The sequence below is a fragment of the Mus caroli genome, unplaced genomic scaffold (assembly GCF_978045245.1).
Source record: "Mus caroli unplaced genomic scaffold, Mus_caroli_1 scaffold_3, whole genome shotgun sequence".
NCBI classification, from domain to species: domain Eukaryota; kingdom Metazoa; phylum Chordata; class Mammalia; order Rodentia; family Muridae; genus Mus; species Mus caroli.
Window position 1 is genome coordinate 124,491,081 of NW_028227258.1, and position 13,571 is coordinate 124,504,651.

Here is a 13,571-nt window from a genome sequence, read left to right on the forward strand (position 1 = left end):
ACCCAGTGACAAGAAGACATGTCATCACTAGCTGCCCACAGGTGACACATTCCCATTGTCACCCCTGTTCATATCCTCTTCTCCCCTTCCTTCACCCAGAGGCCGCCTCTGCACGCCCTTACTCCTCCATTTAATGAGCCTTCCTCATGGGACCTGTTGCCCGGTGTGATTTTGCTGGAATCCACCCATTAGTTCCATCACTGTTTCTGTGGAACCTGAAAATGGAGACAATCAAGGCCCACAGAAGTGAAAACAAAGGCGGTTTTTGTCAACTCTTAGACACACACAGGCCAAATGCAAAACCAGGATTGTGTTAGGAGCTCATGGTAGCATTCTTGCCCAGACTGTGTAAGATCACAAAACAAGAACAGAAAAACAAACAAACAATACAAGAATAGGTCAACATTAGTGCGTTTTCCATCTAAACTGTCCTGCAAAGGCCCATGACTTTAATACTTGGTCTGCTGCTGATGTCATAGAAGGCTTTAGAAGATGGCGCCTTTAGAAGATGGCGCCTAACTAAGGTCAACAATTAAATAAATGGGACCTCAGGAAACTGAAAAGCTTCTGTAAGGCAAAGGACACTGTCAATAGGACAAAACAGCAGCCTACAGAACAGGAAAAGATTTTCACCAACTCCTTACCTGATAGAGGGCTTAAATCCAAACTATATAAAGAAATCAAGACAGTCAACATCAATAAACCAAGTAATCCAATTTAAAACTGAGGTAGAGATATAAACAGAGAATTATCAATAGAGGAATCTCAAAGGGCTGAGAAACACTTAAATGTTCAGCATCCTTAGCCATCAGGGAAATACAAATCAAAATGACTCTGTCAGAATGGCTAAGGTCAACACCGCAAGGGATGAGGATGTGGAGCAAGGGGACACTCCTCCACTGCTGGAGGGAGGGCAAACTGGTACAACCACTTTCGAAATCAATTTGGAGGTTTCTCAGAAAATTGGGAGTTGATCTACCTCAACACCAGCTACACCTCTCATGGGCATATACTCAAAGGACGCTCCAACATACCACAGGGACACTGGCTCAACTATGCTCATAGCAGCTTTATTCATAATAGCCTGAAACTGGAAACAACATAGATGCCCTTCAACAGAAGAATAACTAAAATGTGATACATTTACACAATGGGGTATTGCTCAGCTATTAAAAAAGAACATCCTGAAATTTCAGGCAAATATACAGAACTAGAAAAAATATCTTGAGTATATTAACCCAGACTCAGAAAGGCAAACATGGTGTGTGCTTATTTATAAGTGGATCTTAGCTGTTAAGTAAAGATAACCCACAGACTCAGAGAGGCTAAGTAACAAGGAGAGCTTTAAGGGAGATGCATGGATGTCTCTGGGAAGGGGACATAGAATAGATTTTGTGGGTAGACTAGGAGCAGGTGGGGATGGGAACAGTAGGGATCCGGTTGAAGGGAATAGAGGGAGGAAGTTCAACTGGAATTAGAAGGCATTTAGGGGATGACATGGGAACCTAGAGCAATGGAAACACCCAGGAATCTATGAGAGTGACCTAGTGAGGACTTCTACTAATAGGGGATACAGAGCCTGAACTGGCCATGTCTTGTAACCAGATAAGACTTTCAGTGGTGGGACAGGGACACTCACACAGCCACAAAACCTTTGACCTCCAATCTGTCCTGCCTGCAAGATGTGCTGGGGCAATGATTGCACAGAACTTATGGGAGTGGCCAACCAATGACTGGTCTAATTTGAACCCTATGACACGAGAGAGAGCCCATTCTTGGCTCTGCCTGGATGACCAGTAACCAGAGGCAAGTCTCTGGAGTAGGAAAAAAAAATCAATGAAACGATTCCTAATGATATTCTGCTATGCTCATAGATTAGTCCCAAGCCCAATCGTCCCAAGAAGCTTCCTCTTGCAGCTCATGGGAGCAGATGCAAAGACCCACAGTCAAACATTAGGAGAAAGAGCCCAAATTGGAGATCTCCACTAGGTCCCTCCCCTTGGAGCCAAGCGAACCCTGAAGAAGGGAGGGAGAAAGAATTGTAGGAGCCCAAGGGATCGAGGACACCAGGAGAATACGTCTCACAGAATCAACTAACCTGGCCTCATAGAAGCTCACAGAGACTGAAGTGTCAGTCATGGACCCTGTGTGGGTCTATGGTAGATCCTCTGAATACATAGTATGATTCTGTAGCTTCTTGTTTTTGAGGGACTCCTAAAGTGGGAAAGGAGTGTCTCTGACTCTATTGCCTGATCTTGGGACCCTCTTCCTCCTACTGGGCCGCCTCATATGCCTAGCCTTGATGTGAGGGGTTGTGCCTGGTCTTATAGAGCCTTGTTATCCCATGTTTGCTTGATACCCCTAGGAGGCCTGCTCTTTTCTGAAAGGAAACAGAGGAGCAGATCTGGGAGTAAGGGAGGAGAAGGGGGAACTGGGAGGAGTGAAGAGAGGGGAAACTGTGGTTGGAATGTATTGTATGGGTGAAGAATAAGTTAAAGAAGGGAGAGGAGGAGTTTAATAAGAGGAAGCAGGTCATCTAGGGCTGTTCCAGCCACTCTCAGCTTCCCAGTCTATCATCATGCAAACACTCCTGCTGCTGTGAACTGTACCACATCCTATGACCATGATGGACTGAAATCCCTCTGAGACTGTGAGCTGAAACAAAGCTTTCCTTCCCCGAGTCTTCTGTCAGTATTGTGATTACAGCAGTGTAAACGCTAACCAAGGCAATCAGACATAGGAGATGAAATATGAAACCTTAACCATACATTGCAGACATCTACCCTCTCACTATTAATGGACACAGCCAGGAGAGCAGTATTCATCCCCAAGCTAGCCATCTAAGGGTCATGAGCTATTTGAATAATAATCCACATGGCACTGAAATGCACGAGAAACCTGCTTTTGCTTTATACTAAAATGTGTGCTCCTTTATGGGTTCTCCCCCAGCAGTGTTTTTAGGAAGACCTGTGTCAGCATTATCTCCAGCAGAGATCTGTCCTCTCAATCTTGTCTTCTCAATAGACGCAAAGTCTGGGCATTGCCTTTGAAATGCTTTCCATCTAGAACCTGTCAAGCAATCAACAGTTCCTGTCTCTAGGATGCTGAACAGTTGTGCATTTACCTAGTAGAAGTGCCTATGAATACTCAGAGCAAAGCAAGTGCTTTTAAGAGTGTAGCATGTGGTTCTGATTTTTAACAACTTTGCATCTTATTCAGTCTTGAATTTTCACAGAACACCTCATTAATATGGCGTGGTTCCTGCCGTGTAACTAGCTTTCTCTGTGGGTGCAGGTGAGTGTGTGTCTCTGTGGGTACAGGTGAGTGTGTGTCTCTGTGGGTACAGGTGAGTGTGTGTCTGTGGCTTTGGGTTCAGGGGTTAAGAAAGTGAGCATGGGGCTGGAGAGATGAATCAGAGGTTAAAAGCACTGACTGTTCTTCCAGAGGCCCTAAATTCAATTCCCAGCAACAACATGGTGGCTCTCAACCATCTGTAATGGGATCTGATGCCCTCTTCTGGTGAATGCCTGAAGACAGCTACAGTGTACTCACATAAAATAAATTAATAAATCTAAAAATTTTTTTAAAAAAAAGCTTCCAGTTTGGTCAGTGCCCTGAGCAGACTTTGGGGACTAACTCGACAGTCAGTCCCACAAGACCCAGAGGAAGATTCATTCCCAGGTGCTCTAACACTCCCAGGATTATAGGATCAGAGGTGAGGAAGACACAACACCTGCCCCAACACCAGGAGTAACTGAAACCAGTGAAAACCAGGCACCCAGGAACTACCACCCAACCACTGGCACAGGTTCCTTCCAGTCTGGCCCGCTGCCCTGAGCAGACATTGGGTACTAACTCTGCAGCCAGTCCCACAATATCCAGAGGAAGCTCCACTCCCAGGTGCTCTAACACACCCAGGTCCACAGGATCCTAGGATCCCAGGAGCTTCCCAGGAGCTTGATCACACCAGGATCTCAGGGTCCCAGAGGCAGCTTAACTCCCAGGAGCTCTGACACACCCAGGATCTCAAGATTACAGGATCTCAGAATCACAGGGTCACAGAGACAGCTGAACTCTGAGGAGTTCTGACACAACCAGGATCGCAGGAAGGACAGGCTCCAGTCAGATATAGTGAGAACAGGTAGCACTAGAGATACTCAGATGGCAGGAGGCAAGCATAAGAACATAAGCAACAGAAACCAAGGTTACTTGGCATCATCAGAACCCAATTCTCCCACCAAGTCCTGGATACACCATCACACCAGAAAAGCAAGAATCAGATCTAAAATCACTTCTCATGATGATGATAGAGCACTTTAAGGACATAAATAACTCCCTTAAAGAAATACAGGAGAACACAAGCAAACAGGTAGAAGCCCTTAAAGAGGAAACACAAAAATCCCTTAAAGGATTACAGGAAAACACAATCAAACAGGTGAAGGAATGGAACAAAACCATCCAGGATCTAAAAATGGACAATAAAGGAATCACAAAGGGAGACAAACCCTGGAGTTAGAAAACCTAGAAAAGAGATCAGGAGTCATAGATGCAAGCATCAATAACAGAATACATGAGATAGAAGAGAGAATCTCAGGGGCAGAAAATACCATAGAAAACATTGACACAACAGTCAAAGAAAATGAAAAATGCAAAAAGCTCCTAACTCAAAATATCCAGGAAATCTAGGACACAATGAGAAGACCAAACCTAAGGATAATAGGTATAGAAGAGAACGAAAATTCCCAATTCAAAGGGCCAGTAACTATCTTCAACAAAATTATAGAAGAAAACTTCCCTAACCTAAAGAAAGAGATGCCTGTGAACATACACGAAGCCTGTGGAACACCAAATAGACTGGACCAGAAAAGAAATTCCTCCCATCACATAATAATCAAAACACTGAATGCACTAAACAAAGAATATTAAAAGCAGTAAGGAAAAAAGGTAAAGTAACATATAAAGGCAGACCTATCAGAATCACACCAGACTTCTCACCAGAGTCTATGAAAGCCAGAAGATCCTGGGCAGGTCTCATACAAATCCTAAGAGAACACAAGTGGCAGCCCAGGCTACTATACCTAGCAAAACTCTCAATTACCATAGAGGGAGAAACCAAGATATTCCACGACAAAACCAAATTTACACAATATCTTCCCATAAATCCACCCCTACAAATGATAATAGATGGAAAACACCAACACAAGGAGGGAAACTACACCCTAGGAAAAGCAATAAAGTAATCCTTCAATAAACCCAAAAGAAGAGCCAGGCGTGGTGGCGCACACCTTTAGTTCCAGCACTTGGGAGGCAGAGGCAGGCCATTTTCTGAGTTCGAGACCAGCCTGGTCTACAGAGTGAGTTCCAGGACAGCCAGGGCTACACAGAGAAACCCTGTGTTGAAAAATCAAAACAAACAAACAAACAAAAACAAAAACAAAAACCCAAAAGAAGACAGCCCCACAAACATAATTCCACCTCTAATAACAAAAATAACAGGAAGTAACAACCACTTTTTCTTAATATCTCTTAACATCAATGGACTCAATTCCCCAAAATAGACATAGACTAACAGTCTGGATATGGAAACAGGACCCAACATTTTGCTGTATACAGGAAACACACCTCAGTGACAAAGGCAGACACTACCTCAGAGTAAAAGGCTGGAAAACAATTTTACAAGCAAATGGTCCCAAGAAATAAGCTGAAGTAGCCATTCCAGTATGGAATAAAATCAACTTTCAATCAAAAGTTATCAAAAAATGATAAGGAAGGACACTTCATACTGGTCAAAGGAGAAATCTACCAAGATGAACTCTCAATTCTGCACATCTATACTCCAAATGCAAGGGCACCCACATTCGTAAACGAAACTTTACTAAAGCTCAAACCACACATCACATCCCACTAATAGTGAGAGACTTCGACACCCCACTTTCAGTAATGGACAGATAGGTCATGGAAACAGAAACTAAACAGAGACAAAGTGAAACTAATAGAAGTTATGAACCAAATGGACCTAACAGATATTTATAGAACATTTCATCCAAAAGCAAAAGAATATACAACGGAAAGCACACATACACATGGAAGCTGAACAACACTCTGCTTAATGATAACTTGGTCAAGGAAGAAATAATAAAAGAAATTAAAGGCTCTTTAGAATTTAATGAAAACGAAGACACATCATACCAAAATTTATGGGACACAATGAAAGCAGTGGTAAGAGGAGAACTCATAGCTCTAAGTGCCCCCAAAAGAAACTGAAGAGAGCTTACATTAGTTTGGCAACACACCTGAAAGCGCTAGAACAAGAAGAAGCAAATACGCCCAAGAAGAGCAGACCACAGGAAATAATCAAACCAAATAGAAACAAAAAGAACTATATAAAGAATCAACAAAACCAGGAACTGGTTCTTTGAGAAAATCAACAAGATAGATAAACCCTTAGACTAATCAGACTAATCAGAGGGCACAGGGACAGTGTCCAAATTAATAAAATCAGAAATGAGAAGAGAGACATAACAATGAAATATATCTTAAAATAACTATTGTTTTTGCATATCAGCAATTGAAAATATTATAATCATGTTCTACAAAAAGAAAAGAAAAGGAAAAGAAAAGGAAAAAGGGAAGGGAAGGGAAGGGAAGGGAAGAAGAGAAGAGAAGAGAAGAGAAGAGAAGAGAAGAGAAGAGAAGAGAAGAGAAGAGAAGAGAAGAGAAGAAGGAAGGAAAAGTGAGCACAGCCAAGAATGTAGGAAAGGGATTTGGGAAGAGAGGGAAGGCATCCTAGCTGAGAAAAGGGCTTAGCAAAAGAAAACGCAGGTTTATGTGAAATTTGCTAACTATGCAAAAATGATATATTCCCCTAAACAAAGTGAACCCACAGATGCTTATTGTCACCTGACTCACACAGTCCTTGGGAGTTACATCTCTACTGTGAAATGTGACTTTCCTCATCCAGATCTGAATTATTGCCATTTCCAACGTTGGCTCTGGATTGATGAGATTAATGAGACTGTAAAAGAGCTTCACGGGGAATTTGATCCTGGGATAGGAGTTTTATTAATGAACTGTCCTACTCTCGGTGACAAATGCCATTTGATGGCTTTATTTTTGGAAGGCCCACTACAAGCATGTCTATGGAGACAGTCAGCACCCTGGGCATCCATGCCCACGGCACTCCTAGGCATCCGTGCGACTGTGGGTGGAACTGGGCAGTACGTGGCAAGATCATGCAGAGTTTGCATGGCTTGTTTTAAAAGACATTATTCATCTACAATGAAGTCCCAAGAGACACACAGCACAAAACAAGTTTTGTAATTCATCAGCAGAGTTGAACTTACAAGCAACTGTTTAAAAGCTCGCGATTTATCGCCGTTACCTGTTCAGATGTACAGTGCAATTTGGTGTTTCAGAAAGAGGAGAGGGTCACTGGCACCTACCGCACACGACGAGTTTAGTTACTGGATCCACAGGGAAGAAATCATCTTCTAATCTGCACACACACACACACACATACACACACACACACACACACACACACACACACACACACAGAGGGGAGGGGCTATTGTGCACTTGCCTTCTTCCCCCAAATAAGTAAATGTAATTAAAGACAAACAAACAAGGCCAGGTGTGATAGTGCACAATTTAATCCCAGCACTGAGTAGGCAGAGGCATAGGAATCTCTGGTGAGTTTGAAGCCAACCTGGTCTAGAACACGTTAGTGTTCTAGATCAGGCAGAGCGACATAGTTAGAACATTTCTCAGACAAAGAAGCAAACAACAACAACCAACAAACAGTATGGGATTGTTCTTCCAGCTATGTAAGCTCTCTAAAGTAAGCTGAACAAGCCAACATACTGTACTTCAGAACAAAAGCACAAGACGGGCACTGGAAGTACATGTAAGACCCAGCATCGTAAGTGGGCATAAATCTGCAACAAGCCAATCACCAGCCATTGAAATGGATGTGGAAAGCCCCCCACCCTGCCCCACCCAGCCCCATATGTTTAACCACTTGGTCCCCATCTAATGGGGGTGTTTTAGGAGGACTGTAGCTTTGATGAAGTCTCTGGCTGTGGGCCTTGGAGGTTGTATCTCCTTTTGAGTCCTGGCTAACAGCTTCCAGTTAGCCAAGATGTGGCGAACACCTGCCACTACCATGCTCCCTCACCATGGTGAATGAACTACAAGCCTCTGATAGCCTCAGCCCAAGTAAGTCCTTCCTTTCTCATTATAATGAGAACTACTACTTATAGTAGTACTAAGCTCACCGAAACCCAATCAAGCACGTGTGTAAAATGCTCATCTGCCCAAACTACACAAGCCAGCCTATATGTATGTGTGTGTGTGTGTGTGTGTGCGTGTGTGTGAGTGTGATGTCTGAGTGTGCCCACACACACAAATAGATAAATGTAATTTTAAAATGTAAAGGGAAATGGCTCTGACTACTGGCCTATACTTTTCTTTAACCTCAGCACATACAGAGTTTATAGCACCCACAAAGCAAGGAAATGAAAGGCAGTCTCCCCGACGCAGGAGGGAAGCTTCACAGCCTGGGACTGTGGCCTGTGAGGCAGGTAAGGTGCAACAACCTCAGAAATGAACGGTCTAGCTTAGGGGAGGCTGGTAGGGAAGGGGATCCAGAACCTTCTTACCATGAAGGAGGAGGAGGAGGAGGGGAAGGAGGACGAGGACGAGGACGAGGACGAGGAGGACAAGGAGGAAAGGAAAATGTGAACAGGAGTTCAAACCTGTTGCAGCCTGACTATGGAACCAAAGGGGCAGCATTCTGAGCTAACGTTGTTGGTTGTTTTGGTTTGTTTGTTGTTATTGTTTATGCAGGGTCTCAGTGTGTAGACCAGGCTGGCCTCGAATCTACAGAGACCCACTTGCCACTGCCTCCGAGTGCTGGGATTAACCGTGTGTAACACCAGGCTCAGATGAGGCTAATATTCTTAAGGATCTCAATTCATTTGCCAAGAGAAGATTGTCTTGTTTTGAAGTGTTGGTGCGCTTGATGTTTTCCGTAACAATCGCCTGGCTCTGGAGCCAGGCTGTTCAGTCAGATCCTATCTTCTCACCCCATGTCCCTCTGCTCATGCAAACACACACAAGCGCAAACGCAAGCCCAAGCCCATGCGCGCGCTCCTGTCTCCCCTGGGATTCTGGCCACCATGCTCATGTTTTATTCTTTCTGGAACCCAAGAGAGTTCTGGGAAATTCCATGTGCTAAACCTTGTACAGGAGCAACTCCACCTTCAGCATGGCCAGTTCCTGGTTCGTTCACTGCCTTGCTTTTGACTCTTTCGGGATTTGCTTTGTTCAAGCTTTAAACACTGACGTGGCTCTGTGTCAGCCCTAAACAGAGTTCATGTGTTCACCACCAAGCTGCCCTTCTTTAAGTGACACCGCCACTCATGTGGCTTCTCTTTTCACGGTCATGGTGCCACCTCTTCTGGGTACCGGGTCCATTCAGTGAGTGCCGCTCCAACCGGAACAGAATGGACAGTAACTACAGAGGAGAACAGAGATGCCTCTGTCTTCTCCCTAGCTCCATCAATTCCAACGGCCCAATCACCCGTGCTTCTCTTGGGCTCCATCTTTACCCTCATTCTGGAGACCTCATTCCCTAAAGACATGATGCTGCCCACATTCAAAGTGGGTCTTTCTACCTCAATTAAAAAGAAAAAATCCAGGCTTTGGGCGTGGAGTCCCAGGCTTAGGGCATGGCGGTGCACATCTTTAATTCCAGCACTCAGATGCACTGGCAGGCAGATCTCCAGTGAGTTCCAGGCCAGCAAGGGCTACACAATGAAACTCTATTTTTTAAAAAATCATCCCTCACAGGGACACCCACAAGCCAACCTAAGACTCTGCTTCCAGGTTGTGGCAAGGTGACATGAGGGTCCATCACAGACTCTTCGCCAGCTCTCTGAGGAAGTTCGAAGCTCGGCAAGCCAAAGTACTTACTTGTCCTCTGTGGAACTCAATCTCACAAGCTCAAAACAAGATTGTTTGTCTACTCAAGCGCACCTTTGTGCCTTGCTTTTAGTGTGGCTGTCTCACGCTCACGCCTGAGATAAAGGAGAAGCCCAAAACACTTCAGCTCACACACTGTCTGCTCATGTGTGAGCAAACAAGTAAAAAATAGAATTCAAAACAATAATAAACTGGTTAATAAAGTGAAAGCAGAGAGGCAGAAATGAGGGAAAGCACAGCCCCAGATCTGGGTTCTGGACTTTCAAAAACAGGAAGAACTAGACTTTACTGGGTGATTTACATCCGGCTGTTTCCGCTCAGAGCCCAGGCACATCACAGGAATAAAAGGCCAAGAAACATTTCCAATCAAACATTGCTAATCCCATTGATTGCTAGATTCAAAAAACCCACAGTGGGGCCCTTTGTATTTCTCCTCTAATGAGTATTTGGCAAAACAATGTGGTGGAGAAGACGTCTCGCAGGCAGAGACTGCAACGCCACCGGCTCACAAAGCGACCATTGGGACGTGAAGTAACTGAACATCTGTTTTCAATCTTGGGTCAAAATTTCTTTTAATCCAGGATGTAATTAAACCCCTGTTCTGTACATAGATACTGATTTCACATATACAAGTCCCTAGATGTTTAATTATAAAGTAGTGGCAATCATTTGCACAAATCCGTCCCCATTTTGACATCCTGGAATCAAGTTTGTGCTTCTCGGGAGGACACACTTGGGCCGAGGTGGCAGTGGAGGTGAGGGACTGGTGCCCTGTGGCCTACACTGTTGTCCATCCACAAGGCTGGCTTCCTGCGGTGCTGCTTGGGAGAATGGGGGTGGGAATCCTCAACTCTCTGAATTCTCTATCAGTGATGATCTCGCTGGGACTTTATTGTAAGGAAGTCTCTTCAATTTTTGTTTAAAAGTATGATTCCTTTCCTTAACCTATTAATTATATGGAAACAAATATTTGCTTGAAGACCAACACAAACACCTTAAGGCAGGAGCCATGAACTGCTTGTACCTCTGCATTGCCCGGGGTGACAGACCTCCCAGTGTGAGTCAACTTAATATCCTGGGTTCTTCCCAATTGAAGGATCTGAGACTGTTCCTCCACTTAGGTTTTTGCACATCTGAAGATACATAAAGGGGGACACGCCTTCCCATCCTCCCTACAGCTTCCATAGCGATGGCCCTGATCTATATGCAGGCCTAGAACCACAGTGTGTTACACCAGCCTGTTCCTGTGACTGAGGACACAGAGGGAAGAAGTTTAAAGTGACCCACACTTGTACTCCTTGAAGCCTGAGCACATGGGTGATACCCCTTCCACGAATCAGTCTCCATCTGAATGTTTTATAATGACATTGCCTCCTGCTATTGACTATATTACCTTCATAGGCAATAACTGCAGGGCTATAATCCAGGCATTCAGGTGGATGGAAGCAGAAGGATTGACGCAAGTTTGAGGCTAGCCTGGGCTGTGGAGTGAGACAGGGTGTCTCTCCAAAGCAAAACAAACACCTCTTTATATTTTAAGTGAACTATAGAATCCAGAACAAGAAGTGCTTAATGTAGGATTCTCAACAGGTAAAGAGACCTATATTTTACCTTTTTTTTTTTTTTTAAGCGTATCATCCTTTTAGCTTAGAAGAGTATTCCTTACCCGTCGCTGTGTGTATATACTCTTGCACATGCTCAGGCCCACGCAGAGGGCACAAGTGGATGTCTGTTGTTTTCCTCAGCTACTCTCCACCTTAGTTTTTGAACTTAGAACTCACCAATCCACCTAGGCTGACTGGTCAGGACGCCCCAGGGATTCTTCCGTCTCCATATCCCCACACTTCGGCCACATCCTGCCATGTGTGCACCAGGCAATCCCTTGGCTGACTCCCCAGCCTCTCTCACTTGTTTTGCATCCTTCCTTCCATCAGCCAGCCGACAATTGGTTAAACAGGAGCTTGTTGGTGTCTCCTGTGTCCGAGCATCAAGTCCTGCTACTTCTCACGAAGACCTTGGAGCTCCTACTGAATAACTGACATTTTAATTCTAAAGTAAGGGAGTGTGAGCCAGGGATGTGATAACCTTGGGAGAGCAGCTGCAGAATTCCCCCAACTGATGAGGTGTCATGTTTCTCTAAGGCCCTTGGGATCACACTCCATGCTGTGGTGACCAGAGAGCTTACATGGACATATGATCCTTCATCTGACAGATGAAGGGCAGGGCTAAGACACCTATAATATCAGGCAGGGGGCTGGCCAGACCAGGACCACCAAGGGGCAGAGAGCAGAAAGAGAGAAGAAAATGGCTGTCAATCATGACACTGGAAGCCTGGGCAGAAACTCGGAACACTAAAACCTAGAGCTTCCGGAATAGGTAGCATAAGGGACAGCCACACATGGACGTCCTCAGAGGACACCCTGCCACTGAGGACACACATGCTCTCCACTTCAGATCTTCCCAGGTAGGGCTTTATTCTGCATATCTCTCCCTTCAGTTTTGTGCTGATGAAAAAAATCAAAGCATTGTCAGAAACATGGGGACTCCAGGATTCACAGCTAGTTGAACCAAAGTGTGCGTGTGTTGGGGGGGGTGCTTCTTGTACCCCTCAAACTTGACAGGTTTGTAGCAGACATCTTGGGTGGAACTGGTCATCAGAAGAGATGGCCACCAGGTCAGATGGACACTTAGGCACAGGGAGGGTGGCCAGCTCATAGCCATGTCTCAGGCAGTGTGCAGGCTGGGCATGTCGTAATTCCTGATCACAGGCTGGATTAAAAGGAAGAGCGCTGGAGGTTGCTGAAGTAGCCGTGCACCAGGTGATGGAGGCCTGACGTGCCAGAGGAAATGAGAAGGAGGGCATCTGGGAGCTGAGTAGGGAATTGAGAAGACAGGTGGTTTGGATCTAGAAGGGAATTATGGGAAGTTAGAACTACCAGCCGATGAAGATAGTGTTAACATTTTTAGCTTAGAATTTAAAATTTTAGAACAATTTTCTGAGTTTAAAATGGGGCTCGTTTTGGCCAGAGCATAAGGAATACTTGCACCTGGTAAGTTCGAGTTCCGTGGTGAGTTCTGTAGGAACAGCGATCCTCCCAGGAGACACAGACGACCTGAGAACAGTTATCAGTGATCTGGACAATTGATCTGGCCCTGTCTGCAGAACAGATGGTTGAAAATCAGGATAGAATCCCAAGGCAATGAAAAGCACAGAGAAGTCTGAACACAACGCTTTAGGATTTGGGGAGAGTGTCAACGGTGTTTTTCTATAGCTGTGACACATGCCTAAAGGATTTGTCTTGGCTCACAGCCCGAGGGGACAGTCTACCACCGGAGAAGTCAGTCCACCACAGCAGGAAGTCAATTCCCCCCAACCCTTCCAGCAGTCCACCCTAGCCGGAAGCAGTCCATCAGGGCAGGGAGCCAGTCCGCCTCAGCAGGGCGTCAATCAGAAGCTGAGAGCGGTGATGCTGGTGCCCAGCCCACGTTCTCCTTTTTGCTCAGTCCGGGGACCCCAGACAGTGCCACCTACATTCAACGTGGGTCTTCCCACCTCAGTGAACCCTCTCTGAGAACATCCTCATTCG

At 45.1% G+C, this 13,571-nt stretch overlaps 1 long non-coding RNA gene across 1 annotated transcript; it reads right to left on the minus strand.

Annotated features, from left to right (window-relative positions):
* Window positions 1–12,448: 12,448 nt before the first annotated feature.
* LOC110291698 (uncharacterized) lies at window positions 12,449–13,571 on the minus strand. The gene is made up of 3 exons (XR_002377598.1): window positions 13,517–13,571; window positions 13,032–13,141; window positions 12,449–12,889 (listed from the first exon to the last, which is right to left on the minus strand). It is a non-coding gene; the product is annotated as an uncharacterized LOC110291698 (long non-coding RNA).